At 40.3% G+C, this 19592-nt stretch overlaps 1 protein-coding gene across 7 annotated transcripts in view; it reads right to left on the reverse strand.

Moving 5' to 3' along the window:
* Positions 1 to 19592, reverse strand: part of LYPD6B (LY6/PLAUR domain containing 6B) — a 211450-nt gene that overhangs the window by 52803 nt on the left and 139055 nt on the right. For 5 of the 7 annotated variants that reach the window (XM_033231552.1, XM_033231554.1, XM_033231555.1 and 2 more), the window contains one exon: positions 2662 to 2733. The exons of the other annotated variants lie outside the window; for them this stretch is intronic. The gene's annotated coding sequence lies outside the window, so the exon portion shown is untranslated. The remainder of the gene's footprint in view (positions 1 to 2661; positions 2734 to 19592) is intronic. 7 annotated transcript variants of the gene reach the window in all.

A 19592-nucleotide genomic window follows, 5' to 3' on the forward strand; every position in this document is an offset into this window, starting at 1 on the left:
AAGCCTGGTAGCCTTTGTCTGTGCATTACTTGTTTATTCATCTGTTTGTTGATTTCATACCTTGTACTATTTTGTGGGCATGTCAGCATGGAGGAAAAAGTTTGTTGAGGGTGCAGAAGTGAGAATGGTAAGAATTATATAAAAGTAAGACACCTCTCCTTCCAAGAGCTTACAGGTCTCATCATCTTGAAAAACAAAATTCCCTGCTTAAAGCATCTCAGAGTAACTCCACTCAGCCCAACCAAAATGGCTGCATCTATTGAAACTCCTCAGGTTATGAATCAAGAGAGTTCAGAAAACTCCTGACTGTGTGGAATCACAGAGCTGATGAGATGTTCACAGATGAAGATGCCATAAAATAAAGTAACTTACCCAAGAACTTGCAGCTAGCTTTGGCACAGAGCTGAATCTGGGCTCCAGGCAAGCAGGACTCCTGCCCCACCCCACAGAGACCCCTCTCAAGACGCAAGGTATTTACAATGTGAGGGGATACAGGCACCCCACAATTCCAACCCAGTTGCCCAGAAAACAGAAATTAGCTATCATATATGGTGAGCAGAAGCTCCACACTTATCATGTAGGAGCAAGTCAAGGATATAACTTCCTGTGGTGTAGACTTAAGGCTCTCTAACCACACACATTTAATAGAGTACTCAGCAGCCATTAAAATAGGCAAAAGTACAAGAAACGACTTGTGTTACATTTAAAGTTCAAAACTTAAGTACACAGAGACTATGTGAAGAAAGTCAATACAAAGGGGAAAACAACAGCAAAATGCACTAAAGTGTTCATGACTACAAGTGGCACCTTTTAAAATTGAGTGATTTTTACTCTTAATTCTTTCTGCTGTTCTCCATAGGCCAAATATGCTTTAACGATCTTGAACTACTAAAATGCTCTTGAATTTGTTGGCTACCTTCATGCAGAAGAGATAGCTAGAGTGTCAATAGTAGGTGGTGGTTGGGGCAAAAGGGAATGTGAGCAGGGGCGAGTGTGGACATCGAGTAAAGCCTAGTCGTAAATACTCCGTGTTGGTTGGCCCCATTCAGTGCTGTTTAATTGCTTACATCCCAGTTCTGCCACTTTTTGGGTTGACTGTCTAACTTTGGGCAACTTACTAATCTTTTACGTAAGCCTCAGTTTCCTCAACTGTAAAAGGTGGATATTAATAGACCCTTCCTTACAGAAATGCTGTGCAGATTGAGTGACAGAATGCATACAAAATGCTTAGGGTGTTGCCTGGTAGACAGTAAGAATGAATAATGTTACCTGTAGTGATGGTGGTGATAGAGATGGTTAATAATAGAGTTACATCTTATCACCACAGTGGTGATGATGATGATGATGATCCTGACACTGTTTAACACTGTAACTAACAATGAATTACCTTTCCTTGCTTTGGAAAATGACCCAATGTTCCCATATGTCTTATGACTAGACCGTCATTCCTCTGATCTTCATGTCCTTTGGGTTTCTTACTAGCAGCTTCTTAAGTTGCAGTTACAGCTCACATACCACCCAATATGCCCTGGGGAAAAGAGTGATGATAATATACAAATTCCTGCTTGTTGCCTTGGACCTTATTAGGGTCATAAAATGTTATCCATTTAGAAAGGCATCTTAGTAGATATTTTACAGAATGCTGCTTTGTACTTGAAACATATAATTATAATTAACAAACACAGGGGCTAACAATTCAATCTGCTCTTTAGGCAAGAAACAGGAACATAAACATGGCCCTGGCCAGATCAGCACATAATCTTAGACGATTTCCTTTGCATGCTTCCTCCCTCTCTTCCAGCCATCAGATGCAAAGTGGGAGGCCTGTTTGACAGGCAGAAGGCCTCTTGGCTTGTAGTTGATAGTCTTGATAGCCAAGAAGACCACTGAGACAACCAGGCCCAGTCCCCAAAGCCTCACACAGGCAGTCCTTGGCATTTGCCACCTGCCCTCAGAAAAACCAGACCTCTGATTTGATATCTTCACCTAAAAAAATGGAGTCAGGCCTGACACACCAACCTGGTCAGCCTGTGCAGTAAGCACCACATTTAAAACCAAAAGGCAAAATGCATCAAGTAAAAAGCAATCATCAATTAAACACATAACTTTCAATGTTCCCACGTCCATCTATCCTGTCTCTCTTCTTTGTTGGAGTAACACTCTTGTCCTATTTTAGATCAGTAAATATTTTCTAAGGCTTAACATGTAAAGGTCCTATAACTACAAATGCTCAATAATTAGTGCACATGTGTTCTAAGTGTATTCAGCAATGTATTTCATTTAATGCAGACACTTTTGAACACTGCTCCACATCCCCACGCACCCCCCATCCACCACTGAGAAGATTACTCTGAGGAAGTTCTCTTTCAATTGACCAAATTAGCTTCTGTGGTAAGCAGAGAAGTCTTTGATCTACTAACCATTCGCTGAGCATGGGGACTCCCCTTTTTGGTTCACCAGAATTGTAACTTAAGCTCAAGCCAGGCTTCCAAACCGCAGGATCACAGTGAGCAGTGAGGGCTTAGGATGGGAAACCGGGCAAACTGCCAAGGAGATGGGAAAAAGACACGATCCTAGGACTTTCAGGAGTCCATTCCCAACAACCTAACCAGAGCTCTCAAATGAAAAGCCGAGGGCTGTTGTAACAGCTGCCATTCTTACCTTGAGAAAGAGAACGCGGTTGTCAGGCTCCTCTCTGGTACAGTGAAAAGGTTTGCACTCAGAGTAATCAGCCTACCAGAGATAAAAAAGATAAGGTAAGAGCCACTGCTGACGATGAGTAACGTTCTTGAACAACTGGAATGTTTTCTAACAAAAGGCAGGTTTCTGGATGTTTGGAGACATTTCAGAATAGAACAGCAATACAGTCAATTGAACAATATCAAATGCATGAAATCCCTGGAATCAAGTCAAGGTGGGGCCGTTAACATTACAGAGAGTGTGAGCTAGTGTTTTATTAACACACACCTGGGCCCCATCTAATTAAGAATGGTAATAATTGGTGAAATCATACACCTCATCACATCCCTCCACAAAAGTGGTTGTTTACCAAAGAGCTGGCAGAACTCTCTATAACACCGGCATATATCAGGGTATTTGGCAGGCCGTAGCATTCACACATTCAACATATCCACAATGAAGACTCTGTGCCATTTAACCTGGTTTGGAAGACAGCCCTACCAGCTGATGAAATAATGACAGCATCAGTCTTGAACCCAGATGAGGAGGTGGGAGGGAACTGGAATGTTTCCCTATATGCATTCAAATGAGCAAATATAAAAGACAAAACTTATGCCCAATATTAAGAAAATTCTATTAAATATTTATACCTTTTTTTTGTAAGAGATGGGATCTCACTCTGGCCCAGGCTAGACTATAATGGTATGATCACAGCTCACCGTAGCCTCAAATTCCTGGGCTCAAGTGATCCTCCCACCTTAGCCTCTTGAGTAGCTGGGACTTCAGGCATGTACCACCACACCTGGCTACTGTGATAATTAATTTTATGCACCAACTTGGCAAGGCTATGGTGCTCCTCTGTTTGGTCAGACATCAGTCCATGCTGCCAAGAAGATATTTTTTAGATGTGATTAGCATTTAAATCAGTTGATCTTGAATAAAGCAGATTATCTTTCATAATGTGAGTGGGCCTCACTTGATCAGCTGAGGCTTCAAAAGACTGAGGACTCCCAAGAAGAAATTTTGCCTCCAGCCTCTCTTTGGACTCAAGATTGCAACAGTAACTCTTCCTTGGATCTCCAACCTGGTAGCCTGCCGTATGAATCTCAGACTTGCCAAGCCCCAGAATTGTATGAGAAAATTCCTTAAAATAAATCCCCTTGCCCCTACTCTCTCTCTTTCTACACACACACACAGACTCTCTTGGTCAGGGTTCTCTGAAGAACCCTAATTAGTACTAGTATGCCATCTAATTTCAACAAAGAATGAGTTCATTTACAAAACATATATACTATGTAGAGAAGACAACATAAAAAGAGGCTATAAGAACACGAGAAAAAGTCCACAGAAATGTATGTTGTAAGGTGCTAAATTATTACTAGATGTGGTTCATAAATTAGGCTCTGAGCATGCTAGTAGCCAAAGCAAAGAAGAAAATAGACACATTATGGTCACACTGAACAAAATATAAAACACCATATACATACTCCTCAAGAGTGTTAGCTTCGTGTCATTGAGAAATGTCTTCCAAGATGTCACTACCTCAGGCAAATTCTTAAAGGATCCTTTATCATCCACATTTGGGGAGGAAGATGAGAGTAATTAATTAACAATGTCTCTAAGTATACACATTAGGGGGTCTCCTATAATGTCTTCTTACTGCTTCCCACAACATGAAATATGACACCAAAGTACAACTCACTAAAGTGATCTGGCAAGGAAAAAAAAACACATAAAAATCTGATTATCTGGCTTGATCCAGGGATAAAAGTTAGAATTTCTGAAAATACTAATGAACTCCATATCCTTCGAGATATTTTCCATAAATGTTATTATTTCTTCCAATAAAAAGTTGGGTAGGAATTGGGCTATAACTGTCTGAGACTACAGTCCTGGCAACAGCCTGGAGAAGTTTTCTCTATTGCTGATTAGTGGCAAATCCATAGAAAAACTGCCCTCGGGCAGGTTTTTAAGCTCAAGTAATACATGTCTAAGGAATGCAAAGTTTAAATTGTATATGTTTGTATGCATATAAGTCTGAAATATGCTTTCTGCATTGGAATCAATGTTTTAAAACTTTTTATTATGGTAAAACAAGCATAATAAAAAGTTTACCATTTTAGCCATTTTTAAAGTGTCTAATTCAGTGGCATTCAGTACATTCACAATGTTGTATAACCATCACCATTATCCACTCCTATAACTTTTTCATCATCTCAAACAGAAACTTTGTACCCATTAAACACTAATTCCCCATTTCATCTACCCCCAGCCCCTGGTAACCTCTATTCTACCTTCTGTCTCTTCTGGTTTGTCTATTTTAGGTACATCATATAAATGGAATCATACAATATTTGTCCTTTCTTGTGTCTGGCTTATTTTACTTAACACATTGTTTTCAACTTTCATCCATCTGGTAGTATGTATCAGAATATCATTCCTTTTCAGGGCTGAATAATATTCCATTGTAAGTATACCACATTTTGTTTACCCTGGAATCAATTTTTATGTAGTTAATTCACCAAGTAACTATAGAGTACTTACATTATGAAAAGCCTTTTTAAAATATTAACTACATTCTTAAGAACTGCATATAAGAGGTAGAAGAGCTATTCCACAAGAAACCAGTTAATCATACAAATCCTAGTTTCAGAATCAGTAGTAGCAGCAAGAAAACAAAAGTCTGTTAAATAGTTTTTCTTCCCTAAGGGTTTGGTAAATCTCCCCACCCCAATCTTAATTAATGTTCTTCATATTTAAAGCTGAAGCGAAACTACAATATCCCCTGCTATGTCTAACTCTTCATACCATGTGCCTAAAGCTCAGAATGTGTCATTTCTGACCCCCTACCCAGTGATAATGAGCTTCTGTCAAAAAGCTGATGTCAAGAAGTCAGATACTGCAGTAACCTGAAGCATTGGTTTCTATCCCTGCAGGTGAAATATCATCCAAAAGTTTTTCACTTCTAGCGTATACAAATAAGGTAACCAGTCTTCTATGTGCAAACATGGGTCCTCAGAAGAACACAGCTCTCAGCAAGAGAATCTAATAGTTGAAAGAAAAGAAGAGAGGCTCTACTGCTGGTCTTCACTTTCAACGTGTATAGAAGAGCCGATGGCATGAAGCAGGCATGTCAATGCACACCTGAGTTCACAAAACTGGCACAGTGTGAGTCATCAAAAGATGTCCAGAGGAATTCGACAAAAAACAACCATTTTTGCACACTGGCAAGGGAATTGCAAGCAAAATCAATAGTCATAAAGGATTCAGGCCACTTTGTTCAGCATAAACTTCTCAGCTGGGAGGATCTGCTGTCATCCCAGATTGTTAGCACTTGGCTGAGTTGAAGTTCATTCACTACTTTTGTGTTCAGGTAGTTGGGAACATGCCATTTAAACAACAAAAGCTGTCGTAGAAAATTATAGAGAATTAAGTCTGGAATTCCTCCTGTGTGTTTTTAAAGACTGACTTCTAGAGCAACAGGTTTTTTTTTTTTTGTTTTGTTTTGTTTCTTTTTTTTTTTTAAAGACAAAATGAATACTGTTAAGATTGTTCTTTTTAGTATATAAGCAGTCCTTTGCCTCTAAAACAGGAGACATTCCCATAGGCTGCAGAAGCTGGACCCCAACAGGCTGAAACTAGGATGCTAATACAAGGGATCTCAAGTTAGCCTAATCAGGAGCCCCTGAATGAAAAAGGCACTCAGCTCTCTGTACCAAGTAATTACTTACTCCATCTCAGGACATCAGTAACACGTATTCTGGATAGATGAGACACACAATTTGAGTGCTAAACTTTTAACTGTAAATACCTTTCCTACCCTCCAAGTGTAATTAAGTTAATTCAGGCCTTTCTGATGTACAACCACACCCCTACTCCTCCCAAAAAAGTCCCATTGGCCTGAATCCAATTCTCAAAGGTAAGAACCCCAATAAGGCAATCAACGTTTATCAGTTATGAAATTGAACTTGAACTTGTAGAACGACAATTCCCTTCTATTGTGGGCTGAATTGCGTACCCCGACCCTACCACACCAGATTAATATGTTGAAGTCCTAATCCCCAGCACCTCAGAATGTGACTGTATTTGGAGAGTTTTAAGAGGTAATTAATTTAAAATGAGGTCATATGGGTGGGCCCTAATCTAATCCAACAGGTGTCCAATAGAAATAGGGACACAGACCTACTGATGGAAGAAAATATGAAGACAGAGGGAGAAAACCAGCCACAGGCTGTGGAGACAGGCATCAGAAAGACCCAACCTTGCTGACTTGACACCTTGATTTTGAACTTTCAGCTTCCAGAAGTATGAGAAAATAAATTTCTCTTATTTAAGCCACATCATCTGTGGTGCTTTGTTGTGGAAGCCTGAGCTAATACACCTTCCTTTCTCTTTCCCCTCCGATTGCCAGGATTCCCAGGGAAAAGTCTGGAAAGGTCACAGGGACACTCTGTGTCCTACTCAAGGACCTCACTGTCATTCATTCCCTTATCCCCAAGCAGGGTAATCTCTAAATCCAAAGAAAGTGACAAACAGGAACACCTCATAAACATCGTGAAGATCCCGACTTCGAAACAGGAGACCACTGCCTTCTCCACGCCCTCTGATCTCCATAGCATGCGACCGTTCCGCACCCTTCTCAAATGCTCTGTGCTGACTAGAGGTTCCACTGCAAACAGCATCTTTGGGATGCTGTTTTCAAAAATCGTATCCTCACTTCTCTTACCTTGACACCCAGGGCTGGCTCAGATGCCTTAACCAATCATAGTTTCCTCTCTTTCTGAAAAGAAAAGGAAGAGTAGGGGCAAAAATCCTTGCACATTACAGAAGCAAGTCCAGAGTAAGACACTATCAGCAACAAAAAGACTCCCAGTTGCCTCAAGGCTTGATTCATAAGTAATCACTTTTCCTTCACTGGAAGAGTTTACACAGGAGAAGTGATTGATGTCCTTTGTCAGTGCTGGGAGCCAAGAACACCATAGTTAATTTCTACAGCCTCCACAGACAATGTTTGACCTATAGCATAGGTGGGCATTAGGTCCGACTCCCAATCCTATGGCTCAAAGGAGATTGCAGTGTATTCAGAGGGGGAATAAAATAAAATGGACTGCTGGGAGGCAAGTCACAGTGACAGTGGTAGAATGAGGGATCACTTAACCTGTCCTCATGTCCTAGATCCATTACACTCCCTGGTCTTGCTTCCCAGCCTCCAGACAAAGCCGATACAAGCTGAGCGCAGTTTTACCCAGAAGTATCCACAAATGAATACAAAATTTCCTTTGTTATTAGAAGTAATGCCCTCCAGCACTCCCTGGGGCAGCAAACAAGGCCCTCGGTTCTCTCCAGGCTGTAGTGATGGGCTGGGAGTTCTCATCCAGGGCACATTGCAGCCACAGGGCAATACTGACACTTGTATCTGCCAAGTTGCAGCAGTGGAAGGAAAAGGAGAGGGCCTGATGCAATTAGCCAGGTGAACAGAGAACTTGTCAAACCATTTAGATAAGACAGTCCATGAATGCATTCAGTTCCCATGACCAGAGGGTGATTGTGCTTCTGCCGGCTGCTGATTCTGCAGGCTGCAGAGCATTTTCCTAGTAAGGAAGTGAGAAGCAAAAGGATGATTTCTCAGCCTGCAAGTTTCAGGGCTCTTGTGGTAATTCAGCATGCATCATGCCTCAAACCAAGAGGTAATTTTACTTTAAGGGATCAAGAAACATACCCTTGACACTGAGTGACTTTGTAGCAGAATCTCAAACTCGATGGTAGATTTTTTTTAAAAAATCAAGTATCCAATTAATAAAAAAGAAACAAAGCTTCCATATGCAGTTCAATATTCCTTATTTCCCTTACCAATTGGTTATGTATTAGCTTTGCTAAATGGTTTTGTTCAATTGTTGGATTGTGAGTATTTGGGAAGTCCATATGGAATTATATTAACTTGTATCTCTTTCAGTACCTAGCATATAGCACTGGACACAAAATAGAAACTCAATAAATGCTCAATTACTGATTGCTTCTTGCTGTTGAAATAGTTTTTCCTGTAGGGAAGCAAATCTACTGTACCTGCCTCATCACTCCGCCACTCTCCCCACCCCACCCCATCCACATCACCAAATGTTGCTAACATCAGCAACAGGATCTTCTCAATGAATATCTATCTTTTCAGTGGATCACATAAAATAATAAAGTTTAGGAGGAGCTGGTTGGTAAATGCTTGTGCTCTATGTTTAAATCTGAACATAATCTGAATGAGTTTCCTAGGTCTGCTATAACAAATTACAAAAAAAAAAAATGGTAGCTTAAAACAACAGAAATCGATTCTTACATTTCTGAAGGGCCAGAAGGCCATAGTCAAAGATGCTGGCAGGGTTGGTTCATTCTGGAGGCTCGGAGGAAGATGTGTTCCAGCCCTCTCTCCTCCTAGTTTCTGGTAGTTCTAACGATCGTTGCCATGCTTCGGCTACATAACTCCAATCTCTGCCTTTTCTTCACATGCCCTTCCCCTTGGGTCTGTGTGTCCCCTCATTTCTCTTAAAAGGACACCAGTCATTGGACCTAGGGCCCATACTCAATCCAGGATGAGCTCATCCTGAGATTCTTAATCACATCTGCAAACATACCAGAGGTTGGGACTTGGATTTTTTTTTTGCGGGGGGCGGGGGAGCCACGAGGAGAGGAGATACAAATCCATTATAATATTCAAAAGGAGAAGACATCATCTTTACCACAAAACTCCATCTTCTTCCCCATTCTCTTCATATTATTAGAATCACCATCCTCCTAGTCAGGAGCCAGGCTGAATTCTTGAGTCATCTTCAAGGGCTCTCACCTTGTTGCTCCCCAATGCCAATAAATTCCATAACCCACAGTAATGAAGGACAACTGAATCAGCTGTGCCCTGCAAAAGTGATCACGCCTGTCCTCTCTTTTCCATGCCTGCCATCACAATCACCCTGGCCCCAGCTGGGATCACCTGTCTTAGACCAGGTCAAGACTTTTTTTTTTTTTTTTCCTTTTTGTCACAGAATCTCGCTCTGTTGCCAGACTGGAGTGCAGTGGCATGATCTCGGCTCACTGCAATCTCTGCCTCCCAGGTTCGAGCAGTTCCCCTGCCTCAGCCTCCCAAGTAGCTGGGACTACAGGAACGCACCATCACACCTGGCTAATTTTTTTGTATTTTAGTAGAGACGGTGTTTCACCATGTTGGCCAGGATGGTCTCGATCTCCCGACCTCATGATCTGCCTTCCTCAGCCTCCCAAAGTGCTGGGATTACAGACATGAGCCACCGCATCCGGCTAAGACTTCTTCTTAACTATTCTCCCAGTTTCCTTTACTGATCATACCACATACTATTGCCTTAAACAGATCCCGACCATCCCATCACACTGTCCAAAAGCTTTCAGTGGCATTGAACCAAATAAAACCCAATCTATTTATAACCAAGCACCCAGGCCCACTAGAATGGGTCCCAAATCCCTCTCACAAGCTTATTTTCCACTGCTGTCCTCCATTTGGTCCAAGCCCTGGTCAAAACAGATGACTGGCTGTCCTTAAATAGAGGACAAGTCCTCCAAGTCTTGGAGGACTCTGCCTGGGATTTATTCATTAATTCAAGAAGCCCCTATCTCAACCTGTGTTCCTTGTTAATATCTTACACAGAAAAGCCCAGCTCAAAACAACTCATCTAAAAGACCCTGTTCAGCTTTTATCAACCACACTGGATTCCTCCTTTTAAAATTTAACAGCATGCTTGACAGATGAGGGATTCTTGTTTTCTCCTCCCTTAGGGTATTTACTGCTCCATTAGGGGACTTAGTGCTTCCTTAGAGCACTTGCCATAAGTCTCATGGCAGAATATAGATGGAACTGTTACCCACTGCAATGCCTAGGTGACTTAGCTGGACCCCTACCCCACTTTTCTTGCCCAATGTTTATGTAAATGCCTACTGAGCTTTAACCTTGCTTATTTTTAGGAAACAGGATGTCTGTGGTCAGAAGTTCCTTCTTAGGCAGCTTACTCAACCTCTGAAGAACCTCTATCTTCATTATAATTCAATTTCCATACTGAATGACACTCCCACTAGTGCTAAGACAGTTGACAACCACAATGACAATGACTGGATGAGACGAAAAAAGGACAAAATAAAGGAAACTCTTTGATTCCTAGAAAATCTTTATCCCTTTCGAAGAAAAAAGCATGAATATGCCTCCTACTGTTCTTAATGCCCAGCCCCTTCATTAAGGATGCCCCATATCTATAACTTCCAGTTCGTAGGAATCAAGAAGTTGATTTGTGAGCTACACTCCCACTTGTCCAATTCCATAGCCATTGACTAAAGCCTGTGGTGCCTGACACTCACTTTTGGTTTTGTGTGTTGGCTTCATGAAAATGAACAGGAAAGAGCCCTTTTCTGGGGTAACCAGGACCCCGGGTAATAGAACTCTGCTTTAGTTACATACATACCCCATGATCTAGCACAGGGCCTTGCATATGACATGTACTCATAAATATTTGATCAGTAAAAGATATATAGAACGGGTGAATAATACAGTCCTTGCCTTGAAGGAGCTTGCATTTGGGGACCAGGGAGAATGCGATAAGCATAAAAGTGAGTAACAATGACCTATACCATAATATTCTAAGTATCATAAAAGAAATATAAATGAAATTATGTAGGGAGCACAGAAAAGAAAGCTTTTCAAAAGAAAGGAGTTTTATGAAGGAGGTAGAACTTAAAATAGGTCTTGAAGGAGAAACAATATATTGATGAGCAAATGTCAGAGAGTGAGGGAAAAGAGTTAAATACAGAACCAAAAGCATCTGCAAAAAGCACAGAATGGTGAGTAGTAGAAGGCAAGGCTAGAAAGTGAGGCCAGCATCTGGAATACCACAATAAGGAATTTGAAATTTAGTCTACAGGAGATGGGAGCCACAGAAGGCTTTGGAGCACAGGTGTGATGTAGCCACATCTGCATTTTCAGATGACCATTTACACAGCATCGCAGAAACCAAGCTGGGATGTGCATCAGAATCACCTGGAGAGTTTCCAAATTGCTTAATATATACAGAAAAGTACAAATAACAATATAACACTTCTCCATTCTCCAACAGCTTGCTAACAAGACACCAAGAAGCAAGCTAACTTATTCTATAGAATCCCTAGGAGTTTGGCACCTAAGGACATCCATTGGCAAGAAGGCAGGGGTGAATCTTAGGTTGAAAACAAGGTGATTTTTAAAAAGTAGACAGAACAACTTAGACCTCCAGAGCATCTCCTGAGCCCTATATGGCATGGCACTGATCCTATAGAAGACTAAAGGAGCTTTCTCCTTTGGAAAACTTTAACTAGAGGGTTCTCTGGACTTGAAAGCGTCAGGTAAAATGAAGCAGTGGATAAAGTATGACACTGAGAACTGGGAGATTCAGCCACAGTCTGAATACTGAGGACCCCGCACCTATACAGCTGCAGAAACACAGCCTTCTCCCTGTGTCCTCCTTCCCACCTGGCCTCCCTCCTCCAGGAGACTGGAGAATTCTCTGGAGAAACTACAGGGCCCCGGAGGACACCATACATACCTACCATACAGCACCTACAGGAGAGCCCCACCTATTGATACTGAACTTTCAGCTTAAAGACAGCCCAAGATCATCAGACATTGGAGGCAAACCTCCCACATGAAAAAGTGGGTACAAAAATAACAAATAATACATGGACCTCAGAGACAATAAGGCATATGAAAACTATGTATTTTTTTCTCAAAAGATAAAAATATCATCTGGTTATTGTTTTATAGATGCAATATTTCTTTGTAAAAGGAATAATGAGAATAGGGTAGGACTCTTAGAAGTAAAAAGAAGTTAGAAATTTTTAAAAAATCAGTAGAAGGCTTAAAGATGATGTCAAAGAAATCTTTCAGAAAGTAGAAACATTTGTGAAGGGAAATGATAAAGGCACAGAAGATCAGTACATGAGCCAAACAAATTCTAGAAACAACCAAAGGGAAGAAAAATATAAGCTAAGAAATAATCAAATAAATATATATTTTTAATTTTCTACTACTAAAATACATGAGTCTCCAGTTTGAAAGGGCTCAGAGAAGGCCCAGCAAAATGAATGAAAAAAATACATGTACGTTATTGTAAAATTTCAGAACCAGAGAAAATTTTTAAAGTTTCTGGAGAAGAAGGGGAAAAAATTACAAATAAATGGTCACAAACCAAAATGACATCAGACTTTGCCATAGCCACATATATAGAAAAGCATGGAAAGTAACTACAAAATCTTAAAACAAACAAACAACAAACGATTTCACTCTTTGTTCAACCCTTAAACTTGAGAGATAATTTTTCTGATACAGAATTAAAGATACTTTTAGATATGCAAAGGGTCAAGAATTTGACCTCCTATTAAAAGATGCCTAGGAAGAAATCAGGGGGTGTGTACCAGCAAAACAAAAGAGTAAGCAAATAAAGAGGATGATGGATTCAGAAAACAAGAATATCGTAACAAAGAACCACCACAAAGGGAAACAGCAATACAACAGCTCCACACCAATCATGCAGAGCAACCCATCCACATTAACGCAAGAGGAGTCAGGGCTCCAGGCCGCTTATAGCAATGATGTTTACATATACTCAGTCAATAATAATCTCTAGGTAAAGTGAGAAGATGTACAAGAAAGAGAGTAGGTGATCACAGTACATGTTGGGTAAGCAGTGACAAAATTGCAGAATTATAATAATGTCAATTGTTACCACTAATTTAACTAGAGCCTTTTGATATAACAAAAGGTGACAGATAACATCCAAAACTGATAAGACAATAAAGAGTGGTATATGCATGTTATTTAGAAATGCAGAGGTCAATACCAAAAGAAACAGCTACAACAATAAAGGAAGGTGGTCTCTACAGAGCAGGACTAAAGGATGTGGATCACAAGGCTTCTATTATATGCCCTTTAGAGGTTGCATGGAGATAAAGAAAGGGGAAGGATTGATTCATGGATACTTTCTGAGGGTAGACAATATGAAGGAAAGTTGAAGATGTTCTTCTACAATTAGAAGTAGGGGAGGTTGGTTATACGTAGGCAATGAAGCAGGGGGTTAGGGAGGGTGAGAAAAGAATTTAATCAAGGAATCCACATTATGGTGCATGTGATACATTCTTGTTCCTTGTACAGAAGTCTTCCCTGGCTGCTTGGAATATGAATTCCTCAAAGGCAGGTACTTCCTTTGTACCTTCTACAGGAATTTGCATTCAGTAGTTACTTTAAAAATGTAAGTTGAATGTTTGAAAAATCAACTAAGATTAATAGGGCCAGCAATTACTATGCAGACAGGACATGGGGTGTGTGTGTGTGTGTGTGTGTGTGTGTGTGTGTGTGTGTAGGATCTGAGCATAGCAGGAGACTAATTTATGCTCAATAAACTATGAATGAAAGAAAAATAGAATATAAAAATCACACACAAAATTAACTCTTGGAAATCTTTCTAGAGAGCTTAGTTTCTTGGTTTGGGCTTTGTTTTTTACCTATAAATGAAGAAAATAACATGTGAAGACACATAATGCAAGTTCCTTCTATTAGGTTGGTGCAAAAGTAATTGCAATTTTGCCATTACTTTTAATGGTGAAAACTGCAATTACTTTTTCATCAACCTCATAGACCTCTGGTCATTCTTGTGTAACTCCAAATGCCTGGAATGTTCTTCCTCTCCCCACCCCTTGTCAATGTATCCTTCAGGTTTCAGTTTAGCTACTTTCTTTTTTTTTTTTTTTTTTTTTTTATTTTTATTTTTTATTATACTTGAAGTTCTAGGGTACATGTGCATAACGTTTATATCATGTATAACTCCCCAATGCAATCCCTCCCTCCTCCCCCCTCCCCATGATAGGCCCCAGTGTGTGATGTTCCCCTTCCCGAGTCCAAGTGATCTCATTGTTCAGTTCCCACCTATGAGTGAGAACATGCGGTGTTTGGTTTTCTCTTCTTGTGATAGTTTGCTAAGAATGATGGTTTCCAGCTGCATCCATGTCCCTACAAAGGACGCAAACTCATCCTTTTTGATGGCTGCATAGTATTCCATGGTGTATATGTGCCACATTTTCTTAATCCAGTCTGTCACAGATGGACATTTGGGTTGATTCCAAGTCTTTGCTATTGTGAATAGTGCCGCAATAAACATACGTGTGCATGTGTCTTTGTAGTAGAGTAATTTATAATCCTTTGGGTATATACCCAGTAGTGGGATGGCTGGGTCATATGGTACATCTAGTTCTAGATCCTTGAGGAATCGCCATACTGTTTTCCATAATGGTTGAACTAGTTTACAATCCCACCAACAGTGTAAAAGTGTTCCTATTTCTCCACATCCTCTCCAACATCTATTGTTTCCTGACTTCTTAATGATTGCCATTCTAACTGGTGTGAGATGGTATCTCATTGTGGTTTTGATTTGCATTTCTCTGATGGCGAGTGATGATGAGCATTTTTTCAGGTGTCTGTTGGCTGTATGGATGTCTTCTTTTGAGAAATGTCTGTTCATATCCTTTCCCCACTTTTTGATGGGGTTGTTTGTTTTTTTCTTGTATATTTGTTTGAGTTCTTTGTAGATTCTGGATATTAGCCTTTGTCAGATGAGTAGGTTGCAAAAATTTTCTCCCATTCCGTAGGTTGCCTGTTCACTCTGATGGTAGTTTCTTTTGCTGTGCAAAAGCTCTTTAGTTTAATGAGATCCCATTTGTCAATTTTGGCTTTTGCTGCCGTTGCTTTTGGTGTTTTAGACATGAAGTCCTTGCCCATGCCTATGTCCTGAATGGTACTACCTAGATTTTCTTCTAGGGTTTTTATGGTATTAGGTCTAACATTTAAGTCTCTAATCCATCTTGAATTAATTTTCGTATAAGGGGTAAGGAAAGGATCCAGTTTCAGCTTTCTACTTGTGGCTAGCCAATTTTCCCAGCACCATTTATTAAATAGGGAATCCTTTCCCCATTTCTTGTTTTTGTCAGGTTTGTCAAAGATCAGATGGCTGTAGATGTGTGGTATTATTTCTGAGGACTCTGTTCTGTTCCACTGGTCTATTTCTCTGTTGTGGTACCAGTACCATGCTGTTTTGGTTACTGTAGCCTTGTAGTATAGTTTGAAGTCAGGTAGCGTGACGCCTCCAGCTTTGTCCTTTTGACCTAGGATTGTCTTGGCAATGCGGGCTCTTTTTGGTTCCATATGAACTTTAAAGCCGTTTTTTCCAATTCTGTGAAGAAACTCATTGGTAGCTTGATGGGGATGGCATTGAATCTATAAATAACCTTGGGCAGTATGGCCATTTTCACGATATTGATTCTTCCTATCCATGAGCATGGTATGTTCTTCCATTTGTTTGTGTCCTCTTTGATTTCACTGAGCAGTGGTTTGTAGTTCTCCTTGAAGAGGTCCTTTACATCCCTTGTAAGCTGGATTCCTAGGTATTTTATTCTCTTTGAAGCAATTGTGAATGGAAGTTCATTCCTGACTTGGCTCTCTGCTTGTCTGTTACTGGTGTATAAGAATGCTTGTGATTTTTGCACATTAATTTTGTATCCTGAGACTTTGCTGAAGTTGCTTATCAGCTTAAGGAGATTTTGGGCTGAGACGATGGGTTTTTCTAAATATACAATCATGTCATCTGCAAACAGGGACAATTTGACTTCTTCTTTTCCTAACTGGATACCCTTGATTTCTTTCTCTTGCCTGATTGCCCTAGCCAGAACTTCCAACACTATGTTGAATAGGAGTGGTGAGACAGGGCATCCCTGTCTTGTGCCAGTTTTCAAAGGGAATTTTTCCAGTTTTTGCCCATTCAGTATGATATTAGCTGTGGGTTTGTCGTAAATAGCTCTTATTATTTTGAGGTACGTTCCATCAATACCGAATTTATTGAGCGTTTTTAGCATAAAGGGCTGTTGAATTTTGTCAAAAGCCTTTTCTGCATCTATTGAGATAATCATGTGGTTCTTGTCTTTGGTTCTGTTTATATGCTGGATTACGTTTATTGATTTGCGAATGTTGAACCAGCCTTGTATCCCAGGGATGAAGCCCACTTGATCATGGTGGATAAGCTTTTTGATGTGCTGCTGAATCCGGTTTGCCAGTATTTTATTGAGAATTTTTGCATCGATGTTCATCAGGGATATTGGTCTAAAATTCTCTTTTTTTGTTGTGTCTCTGCCAGGCTTTGGTATCAGGATGATGTTGGCCTCATAAAATGAGTTAGGGAGGATTCCCTCTTTTTCTATTGATTGGAATAGTTTCAGAAGGAATGGTACCAGCTCCTCCTTGTACCTCTGGTAGAATTCAGCTGTGAATCCATCTGGTCCTGGACTTTTTTTCGTGGGTAGGCTATTAATTGTTGCCTCAATTTCAGAGCCTGTTATTGGTCTATTCAGGGATTCAACTTCTTCCTGGTTCAGTCTTGGGAGAGTGTAAGTGTCCAGGAAATTATCCATTTCTTCTAGATTTTCTAGTCGATTTGCGTAGAGGCATTTATAGTATTCTCTGATGGTTGTTTGTATTTCTGTGGGGTCGGTGGTGATATCCCCTTTATCATTTTTTATTGCGTCTATTTGATTCCTCTCTCTTTTCTTCTTTATTAGTCTTGCTAGCGGTCTGTCAATTTTGTTGATCTTTTCAAAAAACCAACTCCTGGATTCATTGATTTTTTGGAGGGTTTTTTGTGACTCTATCTCCTTCAGTTCTGCTCTGATCTTAGTTATTTCTTGCCTTCTGCTAGCTTTTGAATGTGTTTGCTCTTGCCTCTCTAGTTCTTTTAATTGTGATGTTAAAGTGTCAATTTTAGATCTTTCCTGCTTTCTCTTGTGGGCATTTAGTGCTATAAATTTCCCTCTACACACTGCTTTAAATGTGTCCCAGAGATTCTGGTATGTTGTATCTTTGTTCTCATTGGTTTCAAAGAACATCTTTATTTCTGCTTTCATTTCGTTATGTACCCAGTAGTCATTCAGGAGCAGGTTATTCAGTTTCCATGTAGTTGAGCGGTTTTGATTGAGTTTCTTAGTCCTGAGTTCTAGTTTGATTGCACTGTGGTCTGAGAGACAGTTTGTTATAATTTCTGTTCTTGTACATTTGCTGAGGAGTGCTTTACTTCCAATTATGTGGTCAATTTTGGAATAAGTGCGATGTGGTGCTGAGAAGAATGTATATTCTGTTGATTTGGGGTGGAGAGTTCTATAGATGTCTATTAGGTCCGCTTGGTGCAGAGATGAGTTCAATTCCTGGATATCCTTGTTAACTTTCTGTCTCGTTGATCTGTCTAATGTTGACAGTGGAGTGTTGAAATCTCCCATTATTATTGTATGGGAGTCTAAGTCTCTTTGTAGGTCTCTAAGGACTTGCTTTATGAATCTGGGTGCTCCTGTATTGGGTGCATATATATTTAGGAGAGTTAGCTCTTCCTGTTGAATTGATCCCTTTACCATTATGTAATGGCCTTCTTTGTCTCTTTTGATCTTTGATGGTTTAAAGTCTGTTTTATCAGAGACTAGGATTGCAACCCCTGCTTTTTTTTGTTCTCCATTTGCTTGGTAGATCTTCTCCATCCCTTTATTTTGAGCCTATGTATGTCTCTGCATGTGAGATGGGTCTCCTGAATACAGCAGACTGATGGGTCTTGACTCTTTATCCAGTTTGCCAGTCTGTGTCTTTTCATTGGAGCATTTAGTCCATTGACATTTAAGGTTAATATTGTTATGTGTGAACTTGATCCTGTCATTATGATATTAACTGGTTATTTTGCTCATTAGTTGATGCAGTTTCTTCCTAGCCTCGATGGTCTTTACATTTTGGCATGTTTTTGCAATGGCTGGTACCGGTTGTTCCTTTCCATGTTTAGGGCTTCCTTCAGGGTCTCTTGTAAGGCAGGCCTGGTGGTGACAAAATCTCTAAGCATTTGCTTATCTGTAAAGGATTTTATTTCTCCTTCACTGATGAAACTTAGTTTGGCTGGATATGAAATTCTGGGTTGAAAATTCTTTTCTTTAAGAACGTTGAATATTGGCCCCCACTCTCTTCTGGCTTGTAGAGTTTCTGCCGAGAGATCTGCTGTTAGTCTGATGGGCTTCCCTTTGTGGGTAACCCGACCTTTCTCTCTGGCTGCCCTTAAGATTTTTTCCTTCATTTCAACTTTGGTGAATCTGGCAATTATGTGTCTTGGAGTTGCTCTTCTGGAGGAGTATCTTTGTGGCGTTCTCTGTATTTCCTGAATTTGAATGTTGGCCTGCCCTACTAGGTTAGGAAGTTCTCCTGGATGATATCCTGAAGAGTGTTTTCCAACTTGGTTCCATTTTCCCCCTCACTTTCAGGCACCCCAATCAGACGTAGAATTGGTCTTTTTACATAATCCCATACTTCTTGCAGGCTTTGTTCATTTCTTTTTCTTCTTTTTTCTTTTGGTTTCTCTTCTCGCTTCATTTCATTCATTTGATCCTCAATCGCTGATACTCTTTCTTCCAGTTGATCGAGTCGGTTACTGAAGCTTGTGCATTTGTCACGTATTTCTCGTGTCATGGTTTTCATCTCTGTCATTTCGTTTATGATCTTCTCTGCATTAATTAGTCTAGCTGTCAATTCTTCCACTTTTTTTTCAAGATTTTTAGTTTCTTTGCGCTGGGTACGTAATTCCTCCTTTAGCTCTGAGAAGTTTGATGGACTGAAGCCTTCTTCTCTCATCTCGTCAAAGTCATTCTCTGACCAGCTTTGATCCGTTGCTGGCGATGGGCTGCGCTCCTTTGCAGGGGGAGATGCGCTCTTATTTTTTGAATTTCCAGCTTTTCTGCCCTGCTTTTTCCCCATCTTTGTGGTTTTATCTGTCTCTGGTCTTTGATGATGGTGACGTACTGATGGGGTTTTGGTATAGGTG

Source organism: Trachypithecus francoisi, unplaced genomic scaffold (assembly GCF_009764315.1).
Source record: "Trachypithecus francoisi isolate TF-2019V2 unplaced genomic scaffold, Tfra_2.0 Lachesis_group13, whole genome shotgun sequence".
NCBI lineage: Eukaryota > Metazoa > Chordata > Mammalia > Primates > Cercopithecidae > Trachypithecus > Trachypithecus francoisi.